Below are 15,830 nucleotides of genomic sequence, written 5' to 3'. Positions count from 1 at the left end.
TAATTTATGTCTAAACATCATGTCAAGAACAACTATTCAGCTTCCACACAGTATCTATCATACTTTGCCTTGAACTCATTTACAGTCATGACACTCACAACAGGCTCTGTCAACTTGTTCCACTCATTCACCACTCTCCAAGTAAAAAACTTAGTTCTAACACCTTTGCTAACCACACTCTTGCCCAGTTTCCATGGATGGCTCCTAGCCCTCCTGCCACCAGAGCTGTTCTGAAAAATATCCTCTGAATTAATCTTATAGAAACCCTTCAGTAATTTGAATGTCTCAATCATATCACCCCTTTTCTGCCTATCAACCAATTTCTGCAACCCACAAATCTTCAACCTGTTCTTATAAGGTTCATTCCATAGACCTGCAATCATCTTGATCACTCGCCTCTGGATCTCCTCTACCTCCTCCCTATCAAGAAGAAACCCTGGCACCCAGATCTGGGCACAATAGTCCAAGCTGGGGTCTTATCAGGGCTCGATACAGAGGAATAATAATTTGCTTGTTTCTGCTCGTCAAGGTATTCTTCAGTAACCAAGTGATTTGATGAGCTGATTTAGCCACTTTTGCAATGTGTCCCCTAAACTTCAACTCCCTATCCACCAACACTCCCAAATCCCTGGCCTCGTCAATCTCCTGGAATACAGTTCCACCAATGTGGTATACTGCTGCTAATCTTTTCACCCCAAAATGCATAACCTTACACTTTGCCACATTAAATTGACATCTATTCTCCTTAGCCCAGTCCTCCAATCAATCCAAATCATCCTGCAAAATTTTGACATCATGTGCATTCACTATTGTTGTAGCCAACTTTGCATCATCAGCAAACCAATGAATAGTTCCTCTCAGATCCTTTCCGATATCGTTAATGAACAAATTAAATAGTAGTGGTCGAAGGACAGAACCCTGCAGCACACCACTAGTCACAGGCCATCATATAGAATGGAAGGAGGGGATAGTGCAAGATACAAGGAGAGTTAGTTTGTTGAATTTCTGAAAGATAAATATCTTAAGCAGCATGTGACTGAAGCAACTAGAGGCTGTAATGTTTTGGATTTGGTGATAATTTCACAAGATTTATTTGTTGATGAGGTACACTGATACCAGTTGGTGAGAGTGATCAGCAGGTACTTGTTTGGGAAAATGGTAAAAGAAGAAAAGGTTACTACCAAAAATGGATATATGTGGAACTATAAAGCAAGTGATTATGGAAAGCTCTGTAGTCAGCATCAGTATTCATGACTTATTTTTCACAGTATTAACAACACCACAAACACTTAACAACAAAGATGTTTTATTAATGCTTATATTTCACTGATTTTCAACTCATCATCATCAGAGCACAACACACATGTAAACGCGACAGTGAGTGAGTGAAACAATATAATTGCAAAAGACGAAAGATCTAAAGTCCTATTTTTGGCGCCCTCTAACGAAGGAAAAAAAAAACAACAACAAAAAAAAAACACAGCAGTTATCCAGGAGTTTTTCTTAGGATAACCGTCTCCCAAATTTTTGGCAAATTAATGCAACCATATTTGTTAAGGTTGGGAGAATTCTTCAAAGCCATTGCTGACTCAAAAAATAATCTTTCAGATCTATAACGACTCCTAAATAGCACATTCGTTTTCCTCCATCTAATCCTGTGTGAAGGAGTGTCCAAAGCGTGGACTGGCAGACCACACTTTGGTCACTCCCGACTTGCCATAGTAATAGTAGCGAATGTATCTTTCATGTTCTTCCAGGCGGATGTTCACTGATCTTCCTGTTTGCCCATAATAGGCCAAATCACAGTCATACGGAACTTCATACACTCCTGGGTGTGCTAAAGGGTGAAGTTTATCCTTAGGCGAGTGGATCAGAGTTGCCAGCTTGACATGAGGTTTGAAAGTGGTGCGAACGCCATGTTTCAACAATACTTTGGCTACCTTTTCCTATGTACCTCTGATATAGGGAATAAAAATGGTCATGTTGTATTCTTGTGTATTAGGGGAGAGCAGAGTAATGGGCCTATGTAGTATTTTATCTATTTTGTAGGGATTGTAGCCGATGGCTAAGAACGTATGGCGCATGTATTGGAGTTCAGTGGTCAGAGCTGTATCGTTAGAACAAATGGCTCTGGCTCTGTGTGTAAGTGTTTTTAAAATGCCGTACTGTTGTTCTGGATGATGATGTGATTGTTTATGTAGGTATCTTCCTGTGTGTGTGTAGGCTTTCTGTAAATAGAAAAAGATAGTGCACCATCTGAAAGGCGGGTGACTAATGTGTCAAGAAATGGTAAATAGTTATTTGATTCTTTTTCTACTGTGAAGTGAATTTTGGGGTGTTGGCTGTTTAGGTAGGTGACAAAAGCATCCAAAATGTCTTGTCCATGGGGCCAGATGGCAAACACATCATCTACATAGCGTAACCACACTTGTGGCTTGTATGTAGCTGTGGTAAGTACTTTGTTTTCAAAGTGTTCCATGTAAAAATTTGCTGGAGAGAGGGGGGGGAACTCATAGCAGTACCATTAATCTGTTTGTAGAATTCCCCCCCCCCCATGTAAAGTAACCTGCATTCATGGTAAATTGAAATAATTCAAAAATATCTGGGGGAAATTTAGACTTGATTAAATCAGGAGTGTCTATAAGTGGTACATTGGTAATTAAGGAGGTGACATCGAAACTAACCATTATGTCTGAATCTTTTAGGATTAGATTTTTAACCAGTGTTTTGAAATGGATTGAATTTTTTACAAAAGTAGAGGAGTTGCCAGTAAGGGGGGAAAGCGACTTGGCTAAATGCCGGGCCAGTTTATATGTGGGACTATCTATGCTATCAACTATGGGGCGTAGGGGAATATTAGTTTTGTGGATTTTTGGTAATCCATAAATACGGGGTGGTTTAACATGAATTGGTTTTATTTTCCTGATGATTTCTTTGGGCCATGATGTCACTTTTTTCAGTAATTTTCGGACTTTTTTCTTTTGAGACATCGTAGGGTCTCGATGTATAATTTGATATGTGGAACTGTCACATATGAGATCTTGCATTTTTCTGTTATACTCTTCTTTATTCATGATAACTGTTGCATTTCCTTTATCGGCTTTTGTAATAATAATATTTTTATTATTATATAACTTTTTAGGGCAGTTATTTGTTTATGTGACATATTGCTTTTTGGCTTAGCCTTGTTTATAATACTAGCTATATCTAGTCGCACGTTGTTGGCCATTGCTGGCGGAAGATCGTGGATACCCCGTTCTACTTTCATCATAATTTCTAGTTTAGGAATTTGTTTGGGCGTGACGGCAAAGTTATGTCCTAGACTGAGAGCATTCTTGGCTTCTTCAGCAAGTGTTTCAGACGATAGGTTTACGACCACGTGGTCTCGTCGAAGTTGCGGTCGGGACTTCGTATGCTGGCGTTGTTGTAGGAGTTCAAATTTCTTTAGGTGTTTGCATTTTACTTTTGTGAATTCTTTTTTTGCTGCAACTTCGGAGATGTGTTGTAGGACAGTCCATATTTCAGGATTTAACACGTTTATTAGTTCTTGTTATAGAGCTGTTTAGCTTACTAAGCTCTATGCAAGTAGCAGCGATTTGTTCTCGAAGAAGTGCTAAACTCGCCCATCGATAAATACGATGCGCCTTCCGATTGCAACTTTTCTTTGAATTTCAGAAAAGATGGAATTATATCGTTGTCGCGGCATTGTTTAAGGAAGGCTAACCTGTTCAATTTTCTGTACAATTTCAGTTTCAACTTACCGAACCGTTGCACTTTGTAAACAATATCTTCTCTGTGCAGAATATTCAATCTAACAGATAAGCTTAGGTGTTGATGGTTATTCGTGACTTATTTTTCACGGTATTAACAACACCACAAACACTTTTAACAACAAAGATGTTTTATTAACGCTTATATTTCACTGATTTTCAACTCAGCATCATCAGAGCACAACACACATGTAAACGCGACAGTGAGTGAGTGAAACAATATAATTGCAAAAGACAAAAGTTCTAAAGTCCTATTTTTGGCGCCCTCTAACGAAGGAAAAAAAAAAAAAAAAAAACCACAGCAGTTATCCAGGAGTTTTTCTTAGGATAACAGTCTCCCAAATTTTTGGCAAATTAATGCAACCATATTTGTTAAGGTTGGGAGAATTCTTCAAAGCCATTGCTGACTCAAAAAATGGTAGTAGTAAAAAAGGAATTCTACAAACAGATTAATGGTACTGCTATGGGTTCCCCCTCTCTCCCCTGTTAACAAATTTTTACATGGAACACTTTGAAAACAAAGTACTTACCACAGCTACATACAAGCCACAAGTGTGGTTACGCTATGTAGATGATGTATTTGCCATCTGGCCCCATGGACAAGACACTTTGGATGCTTTTGTCACCTACCTAAACAGCCAACACCCCAAAATTCACTTCACAGTAGAAAAAGAATCAAATAACTGTTTACCATTTCTTGACACATTAGTCACCCGCCTTTCAGATGGTGCACTATCTTTTTCTATTTACAGAAAGCCTACACACACAGGAAGATACCTACATAAACAATCACATCATCATCCAGTCCAACAGTACGGCATTTTAAAAACACTTACACACAGAGCCAGAGCCATTTGTTCTAACGATACAGCTCTGACCACTGAACTCCAATACCTGCGCCATATGTTCTTAGCCAACGGCTACAATCCCTACAAAATAGATAAAATACTACATAGGCCCATTACTCTGCCCTCCCCTAATATACAAGAATACAACATGACCATTTCTATTCCCTATATCAGAGGTACATCCAAAAAGATAGCCAAAGTATTGTTGAAACATGGCGTTCGCACCACTTTCAAACCTCATGTCATGCTGGCAACTCTGATCCGCTCGCCTAAGGATAAACTTCACCCTTTAGCACACCCAGGAGTGTATGAAGTTCCGTGTGACTGTGATTTGGCCTATTATGGGCAAACAGGAAGATTAGTGAACATATGCCTGGAAGAACATGAAAGATACATTCGCTACTATTACTATGGCAAGTCGGGAGTGACCAAAGTGTGGTCTGCCAGTCCACGCTTTGGACACTCCTTCACACAGGATTAGATGGAGGAAAACGAATGTGCTATTTAGGAGTCGTTATAGATCTGAAAGATTATTTTTTGAGTCAGCAATGGCTTTGAAGAATTCTCCCAACCTTAACAAATATGGTTGCATTAATTTGCCAAAAATTTCGGAGACGGTTATCCTAAGAAAAATTCCTGGATAACTGCTGTTTTTTTTTTTTTTTTCGTTAGAGGGCACCAAAAATAGGACTTTAGATCTTTTGCCTTTTGCAATTATATTGTTTCACTCACTCACTGTCGCGTTTACATGTGTGTTGTGCTTTGATGATGCTGAGTTGAAAATCAGCGAAATATAAGCGTTAATAAAACATCTTTGTTGTTAAAAGTGTTTGTGGTGTTGTTAATACCGTGAAAAATAAGTCATGAATAACCATCAACACCTAAGCTTATCTGTTATATTCAGCATCAGTATATTGGGTAGATATGCTGAGCAGAAAAGATGTTGACAGTGCATGGAAATTCATAAGGCAGTATCTGACACAAGCAACATATAACTGCATACCAAGGATTAAGCGTGTTGATAGAGCAGGAGTGAAAGGGATGAACAATGAAATCAAGAAAGCTGTGTTGGAAAAGAAAATGCTATGGCGGAGGTACAGGACAGTGATGCTCAGATCCATAAAGAGTGTAAAGTCCAGGCTTGGAAGGTGATGAGCATGGTAAAGAAAGAAAAGGTACAATATGACTGGTCGAGCCAAGATTAATTCAAGGGAGTTTTTCCACTTTATGGCAAGCAAGAGAAAGAATAATTATGGCAAGTTGACACTGGTGGATAGTCATTGCAGCAGAATGACAGTTGCAAAGGATATTGTGAAATTATTGGACAAGCACTTTATCAGTGTATATCATACTGGTGTAAATGATGCAGTGTGATATATAGAAGGAAGGCAAATATTAGAAGCGTTGGCAGTGAAAGAATCAGAGGTGTTATGAGGTGTTGATTGAGTTAGATATTAATAAGGTGTAGGAATGGATGACATATCATCACATATTCTTAAGGAATGTGCACAACAGTTAGTTATGCTTTTGGCCTAGTTGTTTAATGAAAGTCTTGCAGTGAATAGGGTTCCTAAGGAGTAGAAAGAAGAGAAAATAGTACCACTCCACATGCATGGTTCTAGGACAGAAGTTTTCAATTATAGACCAGTCTGTATAACTGCAGTTTTAGTCAAGGTGTTGGAGAGATAGGTTAGGAATAGAATGCAGGATTGGGTTGATGGACATGGCATTCTTTATGATGGTCAGAATAATTTGTAAAGGGTAGGTCTTCTTTTAGTAATCTGCTTATGTTTTTTCATAAGGTGATGAATGTGTTGGATAAGGGAGAATCATATACAGTGATGTTCTTGAACTTTGCAAAAGTGTTTGATGGATTACCACATCATAAGCTGGAATGCAAACTGCAGAGGTTTGGAATAGATAGTATATTGGGTGGATGTATCAGTGATTGGCTCTCTCTGAATGATACCAGCAAATTGTGTTTAATGGAGCAGTGTCTCAAAAAAGGAGTGTAACTAGTGGGATGCACAGGGTTCTGTTCTTGTGCCCCTTCTGTTTAATTTGTTTGTAAATGATATAGCATGTGGACTAACTGGGGACCTTCAGTTTTTTGCTGATGATGCAGAGTTGGAGAGAATTCTAAGTAGCACTTATGTTAATTCTCTTCAGGAAAATTTGAATATACTGTTGACTTGGACAAAGAAATGGGGTTATAGTTTTAATATTAATAAGTGCAAGGTGTTGCATGTTGGTGTGTAGAAATATAAGAGTGAGTGTGCTATATTGCACACACACTTATATTTCTGGTGCTATATTGCAGGAAGTGGATGAGATTTGAGATTTGGGAGTGATGGTTTACAGTAGACTGAAGTTTTGAGGACATATTACAAGGGTTGCAAAGGCTGTACATCATAGTGCTGCTATGATAAGAAGTCCTCTAACATGTAGGGATAAGAAAGTGGTTCTTCCACTTTATAAAGCACTAGTCTGACCACACTTGGACTACTGTGCTCTGATTTGGATATCATTTTCAGTATGATATCGAAACATTGCAGAGGATTCAGACATGAGTGACTTAGATAATGTCAGGACTTTGGAATGCTGAGTATGGAGAGAGATTGAAGAGATGTACATTGTAGTGTTTGGTGATAGTTGGAAAAAGAGGTAATATGATAGAGATGTTTAAGTTAGTGAGAGGATTTTGTTGGATTAATCCAGAGGGGATTATAAAAAGAGTAGAAGGTGAGAAGGAAGAATCAGAGGCCATCCTGGAAGTTATGTAAGAATGTGGTGAAGAGGGGTGTATTTTTTAAATGGAGAATTGTCAGCGAGTGGAACGCAATACCAGAATATATTGTTAATGCAAGGAGTGTTAAGGATATTTAGATTCTGTATGATAAATATGTTGTCAGTTGAATGAACCTCCCACGATGAGTCTACCAACTCTATGGAGGTACAACAGCAATAATAATGATACTAAAATTACTCCATTAAAAATATGATTTTTAAGATTAAATTCAAATTTTCAGTATCAGTGTAAGTTATAATCTAAAATTCTGTTAAATGAGTTGTAATATTACATATTAATTCTGTTGTTATATTGAACCTTCATTTCTGGCAAATCATACTCGTAAAAATTATATTAAATGTACAATTTTTACAATTGGTTTAGATCATCTTATGGGTAGGGATTACCATAAAAAAACACCTCTTTTAAAACATCTCTTTTTGCAGAAAGGAAAGTTAAATGAAAGTCTTGCAGGAGTTGGATCTAATGAAGTTATGGACAATGTTTCTCTGAAATTGGTTGTTGAACAGCTTGGAATGTTTTGCCAGTTACAATATTTAAGGTAAAGAAGAATCTTTGAAAGTTTTTTAAAAATAATCCTCTAAACTGTTGTTATATCATCATCATCATCATCAAATTCCTGACATGTACCCTCAAGGGGTGTACAGGATATGATAGTACTACATGAAAAATTTACATCATTACTAACTTCCTATCTACAATTTTCCTCCGAATCAGTCTGTTACTTATCAAGACTCCAACATTATCAGATCTTATATTTCTGTTGTCTAAGGCACTTTGTACTGTATCAATCCACCTATATCTTGGTCTTCCTCTGGGTCATTTTCCTGCCAACCTGGCAGAGAACACTTGTTTTGCTAATCTTTCCTCACCCATTCTGTTTAAATGACCATACCATCTGAGATTAGCTCTGCTAATGCATTTCTAGATGCTGACAATGTCAAGTTCTTTCCTATTATCCTCGTTTTTAATATGATACTGCCATTGATGCCATCTGTTCATGCCTCTAATCTTTCTCAGGACTCTCATATCTACGGTCTCTAGTCTTTGGTCAAGTGTTTTACTTCTGACCCAGCTCTCAGATCCATAAGTTAAAACTGTTTTGAACACTGTCTTGTATACAACAAATTTAGTGTTCTGACTAATTTCTCTCTTATTCCATATGAATTTATTTAATTGACTTCCTACCATACCAGCTTTGTTGATTCTGTTGTCTATTTCCATATTTAATTTACCATCTTCACTAAAAATTGTGCCTAAATAGCTGAAATGTTTTACTTGTTCCACAGGTTCCCCGTTCACTACACAGTTGACATTTTCAACAATTCTTCCTATTTTCATTGTCTTTGTCTTTTATTGCTGACCTTCATTCCATATCCATTACAATAGTTATTCAATTTAGTCAGGGAATCTTGTAAACTTGTAACGGATTTATTTAGAAGTATAACATCGTCCACATAAAGCAAGGAGCTGACATTAACATCTCCAATTTTGATATCATGTTTAATACCACTTTCCTTCATAATGTGATTCATATAGATAATGAATAACAGAGGGGATAATGTACATCCTTGTCTCACACCAGATTTAACATTAAACCATCTTCCTGTACTTCCTTCAATTCTAACTGCTGACTTACAACTCAAATAAAGACTAAGTATTGCTTGATATAATGCCCCATTGACACCATATAACTGTAGTGTATTGAATAGCTTCTCTCTTGGCACCTTGCCATATGCCTTTTCCAGATCGACAAAACTTAAATACAGATCTTTGTTATATTCCCATGCTTTCTCACCTATTTGTTGTTACACTCTCCATGGAATCAGCACACTCATCACGGGAGGTTTGTTCAACTGACAACAAATCTATCATGCTGTCTCATGCAATCTATTCTGTCCATACCACTCTCCAAGAAAAAATGTAGTCCTTTGTCAACATTTACATAACTTTCACATTGATTCCTTGTTCTTTCTCTCTCTCTCATTTTCTTTCTGTCAGGTAACGAAAAATTTCTTTAGCATCTATAATATTAAACTCCCTTTAGTAATGTATATGTTTCTATCATATCCCCTCTTTTTTTTCTTCTTTTTTTTTTTTTTTTTATCTTTTAGCTCAACTTTGTAAACCACAAACCTTCCCTCTGTCATTTGTGAAGCTCAAACTGGCCACCATTTCTTTCATCACATCCTCAAGAAACCAACGCAATCTGATCTCATTATAAGGTTTAATAGAAAGAATACAGCACAATAAAGTTTATGAGATCCTATATTTTGTCTGTCAGGGATACCATATCAACATTGTATAAGCACACACAAAAGAACACAATAAAGATAAGTGGAAGATGATACTTTAAGCCTAAAGTCCTATGAGGGACATCCTCTATGGGTGCTGTTGTTAGCCTTAATTGTTAGGTGGGAAGCCTAAAGTTTAAACTTTCCCAAATCTTGGAAAGTTTAATACATCCATATTTATTAAGATTAAGCTGGTTTAACAAATCTGCTGCTGATTTTAAGAAAAGTCTTACTTTTGTATTTGTTGCAGTGAAGCATAGTAGTTTTTTTCCATTAGGGTTTGGGTAAGGTATCCAAAGCATGGTGAGCTAGACCAGAATGACCATAGTTAGGGCAGCAGATGTATTTCTTGTGTTCTTCTAGACAGATGTTTGTAGATTTCCTGGTTTGACCATAATAAAATAATTTGCAAGAAAAAGGAACCTTGTAAATGCCTGAAATGGAGAGTGTGCTGAATTTTCCTTTATTCATAAGATCTTGCTTGCCAGTGTTTTTTATATCTGCCCCACATGTGAAAAGTCACAAGACCTTTAGCACATTAGTCCCATGAGTGGACAAGAGGATAAGAAAAAAGGAGGAATCTGTTCACATTTTGTTTGAATAGCTGAAGGTTGTATTCTTTTGGGAAGGAAGAATGTGGGAGGCTGTTTTAAAGAATAGAAATAGATGGAATTTTTTATTGTTATTCTTCCTGACACTTCCAGGGAGTCTGAAGACTCGTCGCGAATGAAAGAGGAAGCAGTAAAGTTTGTTTGGTGAGTTTCAAGATGGACTGTAAAGGGTGTTGATTAGCAGTGGTTCTTGTTCTAATGATTTTGGAGGAATAATAGTGGGCAATTTAGCAGAGCACTGTTCCATGAAAGTATCTTTAGAAGAGGCATAAGGCAGAAACTGAATGTCCATGTGAGAGAGAGTAGAATTAAAGTGGATATGTGATTGAGCAGATTTGGAATTTGTATAGAGTTAGCAGCTCTGAAGGTATGAAGTAGTGTCATGCGAAAAAGTACACCAAGTTTTATGTGGCTTCAGAAGCTATAGTCGAAATATGTTTGTGCCAGGAAAGGTCAGTCCAAGAAGGGAAATCCGATCTTGTTTTGATATCTGGGTATTAATGAAGGTAAGGGATGAAGGATGTTAGTTCTTTCTTGTGAGAGATCAGATGGTCCTGAGATTTGGTGGCATTGACGTCTACAAGGTTGTACTTGCCTCAATAAGATATAGCTAGGAGATCAGAGTTGAGGCCATTGGTCATGATGGATCTTGAGGATTCTAATACTTGAGAACTACAAGGTCTATCTAATGAAAAGGAGGAATGGTGTGTACTGTTATTGGCAAAGGCATGGATAGGATTGCAAATCTGTGAGTGTAGGTCATTTATATACAACAGGAAGAGAGTGGGTGAAAGAATGGAATCCTGGGTACTCCTGCATTGGTGGGGAAATCTGAGGTGAGGAAATCATCCACCACTAGATCTGCCGACATCTGCTTAGAAGAACACAAGAAACTGCCATAGCTAGGATAATTTTATTCTGGTCTAGCTGATCATGCTTTGGATACCTGGCAAAATCAGATGGAAAAAAAAACTACTGTGCTTCACTGCAATGAATATAAACTTAATCCTTTTCTAAGAATCAGCAGCAGATTTGTTAAACTAGCCTTATTTTAATAAATATCATGTGTTAAACTTCCCAAGATCTGAGAAATCCTTAGCCCTTCCATCCAACAGCTAAGGCTAGTCAACAGCACTCATAGAGGTTGTTCCTCATAGTACTTTAGGCTTTTAGTCTATTTTTCTTCACTTACTGCTTTGAGTTCTTTTGTGTGTACTTATGCAATTTTGAGATCATATCCCTTCTAATTTTTTTATGACAGATGAAATATAGGATCTAATAATCCTATATTTTAGTATATTTATAATATTTAAATTCACTTCAATTCAATCATTTCAAAGTATTAAAAAAATAAAATAAATAAAAATACTTACAATCACTTCCCATTAGATCCAAACCAAGATGCTGCACTACAGTAGGTTCAAATTCGATTGTTTATTTCTTGAATTATGTGAAGCCTATGCCACCATCCTGACCTTAATCAAACAGATTGCATCTTATCTCTTAGTTTTGGGAAGTGATTGCTAGTAATTGTTTGTAACACACACATACACACTACTTACATCTCTGGAACTCTAATAGTGTTTCCTCCTACTTGTACATCTGCAACCGAGACATGGAAGTATATGCATTTTGCATGACTTGTTCATAAATTAGATGCTGTAGCTAATTCTTCTGTCTTCTCTCTGAATGAAGCTCTTATATTGAACAAAATATATATAGGAGTAATAAATTCTATTTAAGCCTAAATACTTAGCATCAGATCTGTGCACAGTCCAGATGTGGTCTTATCAAAGCTTTTTAAAGAGGGATAATGACTTCTTTATCCCTACTTATCAGTGTGTTTCTTAACATCCACATGATCTTTTGAGATAATTTGCCTTCTTTTTATTTTATTTTATTTTATTTTTTATAGTACTCTCACCCATGAAAAATCATAAAATCTATAACACAACATTACATAGGCAAAGTGGATGTTAAATCCATCATTATTTCAAAGCCGAATGTTTGTAAAAACTACGAAAGTTTCGTAAAATTGACTGAGAACTTATGAGAATACGATCCTCGCCATTGGAGTTGCCTTAGCTTGCATTCTCGTAAGCTCTCAGGTCAACTTATGAAATTTTCATAGTTTCTACAAACATTGGGCTTTGAAATAATATTGGATCTAATATCCACTTTGCTGATGTAATTATAAATTGTTTATTTCTGTAACTTTCTGTTTAATATTTTTGTTTTTTCTGTTTAATTTTCTGTTCATGCCTAGGCTATGCAGAAGATATGGATGTGAGTTTCTAGACGTGTGTGGTGTGTTTGATGGCAGAAAAGATTTGTATAAGAATGATGGCCTGCACTTGAATTCATTTGGCATCAGAAGCCTGAAGAAATTACTTCTTGGTATGAGACTTAATGCAGAGAGTCAGGGAAACTAGATCATCAAGGGAGGAATGGGAAAAATGTGTGTGAAAGTTCAGCTATGGTATACAAACGTGATAAAGATATAAATGCCTTTGAACATGGTTATGTATGTGTCGTAGGAGTGGAAAAATATGCGTTGGGTTTGGACCTTTTAAGTATGTCTGGGGAGGGAAAAGAGAAAATTCTAGAACAAGACCAAATACATTGCATATCTAATTATAAGAATAGGCTAGGTCATAATTTATTATGTCTATACACAAATGCCAGGAGCATTAGAAACAAAGGGGTTGAGTTTGCTTTATTGAATATGATGTGGCCTAAGATTGTTGGCATTAGTGAAACCTGGTTATCAGAATCAGATATGGTAAGTGGGATCGAGTGTAACAGATATACTATTTTTAGGAATGACAGAAGAGATAGGAGAGGAGGAGGAGTGCTACTAATGATATCAGATGACTTAAGTCCAGTTAGGGTAGAAATACAAGAAAACAATGATGGTAACAATGTCCCATGTAGCGATGACTTTGAGTCTATTTGGTGTCAAGTGGAGGTTAACAGAATGAAATATATGGTGGGGTGTTGCTACAGACCTGGCAGCTCAGTTGTAGGGGACGAAGAAATGCATCGCCAATTTAGCCTTATGGGTACCAAGCGAATGATCATTATAGGTGACTTTAATTTTCCAAACATTGATTGGGTAGAAAAGAAATCTCATGATCAGAAAGAACAGGAATTTATTGAATTGTTGCAGGATAACTTTCTCAAGCAGCATGTGAAAGAAGGAACTCGAGGTCAAAGAGTGTTGGATTTGCTCATAGCGTCAGAAGGGATCTCTGTCAAGAATATAGCTCTTTTACCACTAATTGGTGACAGTGATCATGCTGTTCTTTCTTGGGAAGTATCTACTTGTATTGAAGCTCTGATTAAAACAGGCTACATGCTGAACTACAAAGCTAGAAATTATGATTGACTTAGAAGAATACTATCTTTGTTCCCATGGTATCAGTTACTGAATGGAAAAAATGTCAGCAATGCATGGGAATCTTTGAAAAAGTGCTTGAATGAGGCGGTAACTGAATGTTTCCCTAGTGTTCGAAAAATAAATAGGTTGGGTGTGAAATGGATGTGCAGCCTTATTAAGCTAGAAATCCACAAGAAGATGATGTGGAAAGAGTATCGTGAGAATAAGAGTGAGAGGAGTTATGAAATATATAAAGCTCAGGCCAGAAAAGTAACGAGTATTGTGAGAAAAGCTAAAACGGTGTATGAAAAGAAATTGGCCATGCAAGCTAAAGGCAATCCAAAAGAATTTTATTGTTATGCCACAAGCAAAAGAAAGAATGAATGTGGAAGAATAACTTTATTGAATGCAGATGGTACACGAGTGTCGGTACCTAAGGAGATTGTTCAGTTAATGAGTGCTCAATTTGCTAAGATATATCAATCAGGTGTATGTGGTATGGTGCACAGTGCTACTGCTATGTTGGATGAAGAGTTATAGGTCATGAAAATGAGGTTGAAGAGCTTTTGCATAACCTGGATAAAAATTTGTCAATAGGGACAGATGGAATATCTGCCTGTTTGTTAAAGGAATGTTCAGCTGAATTGGCTAGGCCTTTCACACATTTGTATAACTTGAGTCTCAGCTCAGGAATGATACCACAGGAATGGAAGGAATGTAATATAGTTCCATTGCACAAGGGTGGTGCATTAACTGATGTGTCTAACTACTGACCTATTAGTATTTCTGGTGTGATAGTGAAGATTTCACAGAAGTTAGTAAGAACTCGCATACAAAAATGGGTAGACAATCATTCTATACTCTGCAGGAAACAGCATGGGTTTACTAAAGGAAGGTCATGTTTTAGCAATTTGCTCATATTTTATAACAATGTTATGGCCGAGTTGGATAAAGCTAATGGATACACTATGATAATGTTGGATTTTTCTAAGGCATTTGATAGGATACCACACGATAGGCTGTTGCGTAAACTGGAGAATATGGGATTGGAACATAATCTATTGACTTGGATCAGAGGATGGTTAACAGACAGATATCAAAAAGTGGTATACAGCGGGTGTGAATCTGCCAGATTTAAGGTAACCAGTGGTGTACCTCAGGGTTCAGTCCTTGGGCCATTATTGTTCAATCTATACATTAATGACTTCAAGCAGGGGTCTATCATCAGATTTGCAATTGTTTGCTGTTGATGCAAAGATAGGCAGGGCAATCAGGGATTCTACTGATATTCAGCAATTACAAAATGATTTGAATAGACAAGAAATCTGGGCAAACGAAAATAGCTATCAGTTTAATGTTAGTAAGTGTAAAGTTATGCACTTTGGCATGATTTGAGATCCAGCGGCATATTATATTAGCAGGGTTATGCTACAAGAAACTGAAGAGACAAGGGATCTTGGTGTATTGATGGATAAGAATTTAAAGTTCAAAGGTCACATAGCAAAAGTTGCAAATACAACTCAGAGGATAATTTCTATGCTGAAGCGAACCTTGACATGTAAGGATAAGGAAGTAATTTTGCCTCTTTATAAGGCTTCTTTGTTCCACGGGACTTAACTAATTCAGTCAAATTCTCACTTAAATGCTCTCTATTAGTGTCCTTAGTTTACAGTATACACAAAATTCTTATTGTTCTAAGCGATTTTTAACATAGAATGAAATTCTTTACATTACCGGATCCTTTCTGATTTCATGCCGCCACCTCATGTTGATCTGGATTACCTTACTGTATAGTTATCGGCTGTCTCTGCACTTGCCGATGCACTACGCTTTTCTTTGAATCACTTTCTACCGCTCATTACGAAATTTCCTCCGTTCTTTTCGATGGGACTTTATTCGAAGGCTCGATTCTGCATAGGCCGTCGTAACACGATCAGCTTCACTTGGAAATCCTCAAGCATTCTCAGGAATAGTCTCATCATCTGACATCACTGTAGTCGACCCACTGCTCTCTCACGAATCACCCGACAAACCCCCTTAGACTGGAATCCAGGAACCAAAGAAGAAAAAAGGCTCTGATATCACGCTCGTCGTCTTTTATTTACCCGTATTTGATCTC

The sequence above is a fragment of the Typopeltis vanoorti genome, chromosome 16, assembly GCF_054136105.1.
Source record: "Typopeltis vanoorti isolate ZY-2024b chromosome 16, IOZ_Tvanoo_1.0, whole genome shotgun sequence".
Lineage (NCBI taxonomy): Eukaryota > Metazoa > Arthropoda > Arachnida > Uropygi > Thelyphonidae > Typopeltis > Typopeltis vanoorti.
The sequence above is the reverse complement of the archived record's forward strand: the minus strand, read 5'-3'. Positions refer to the sequence as shown.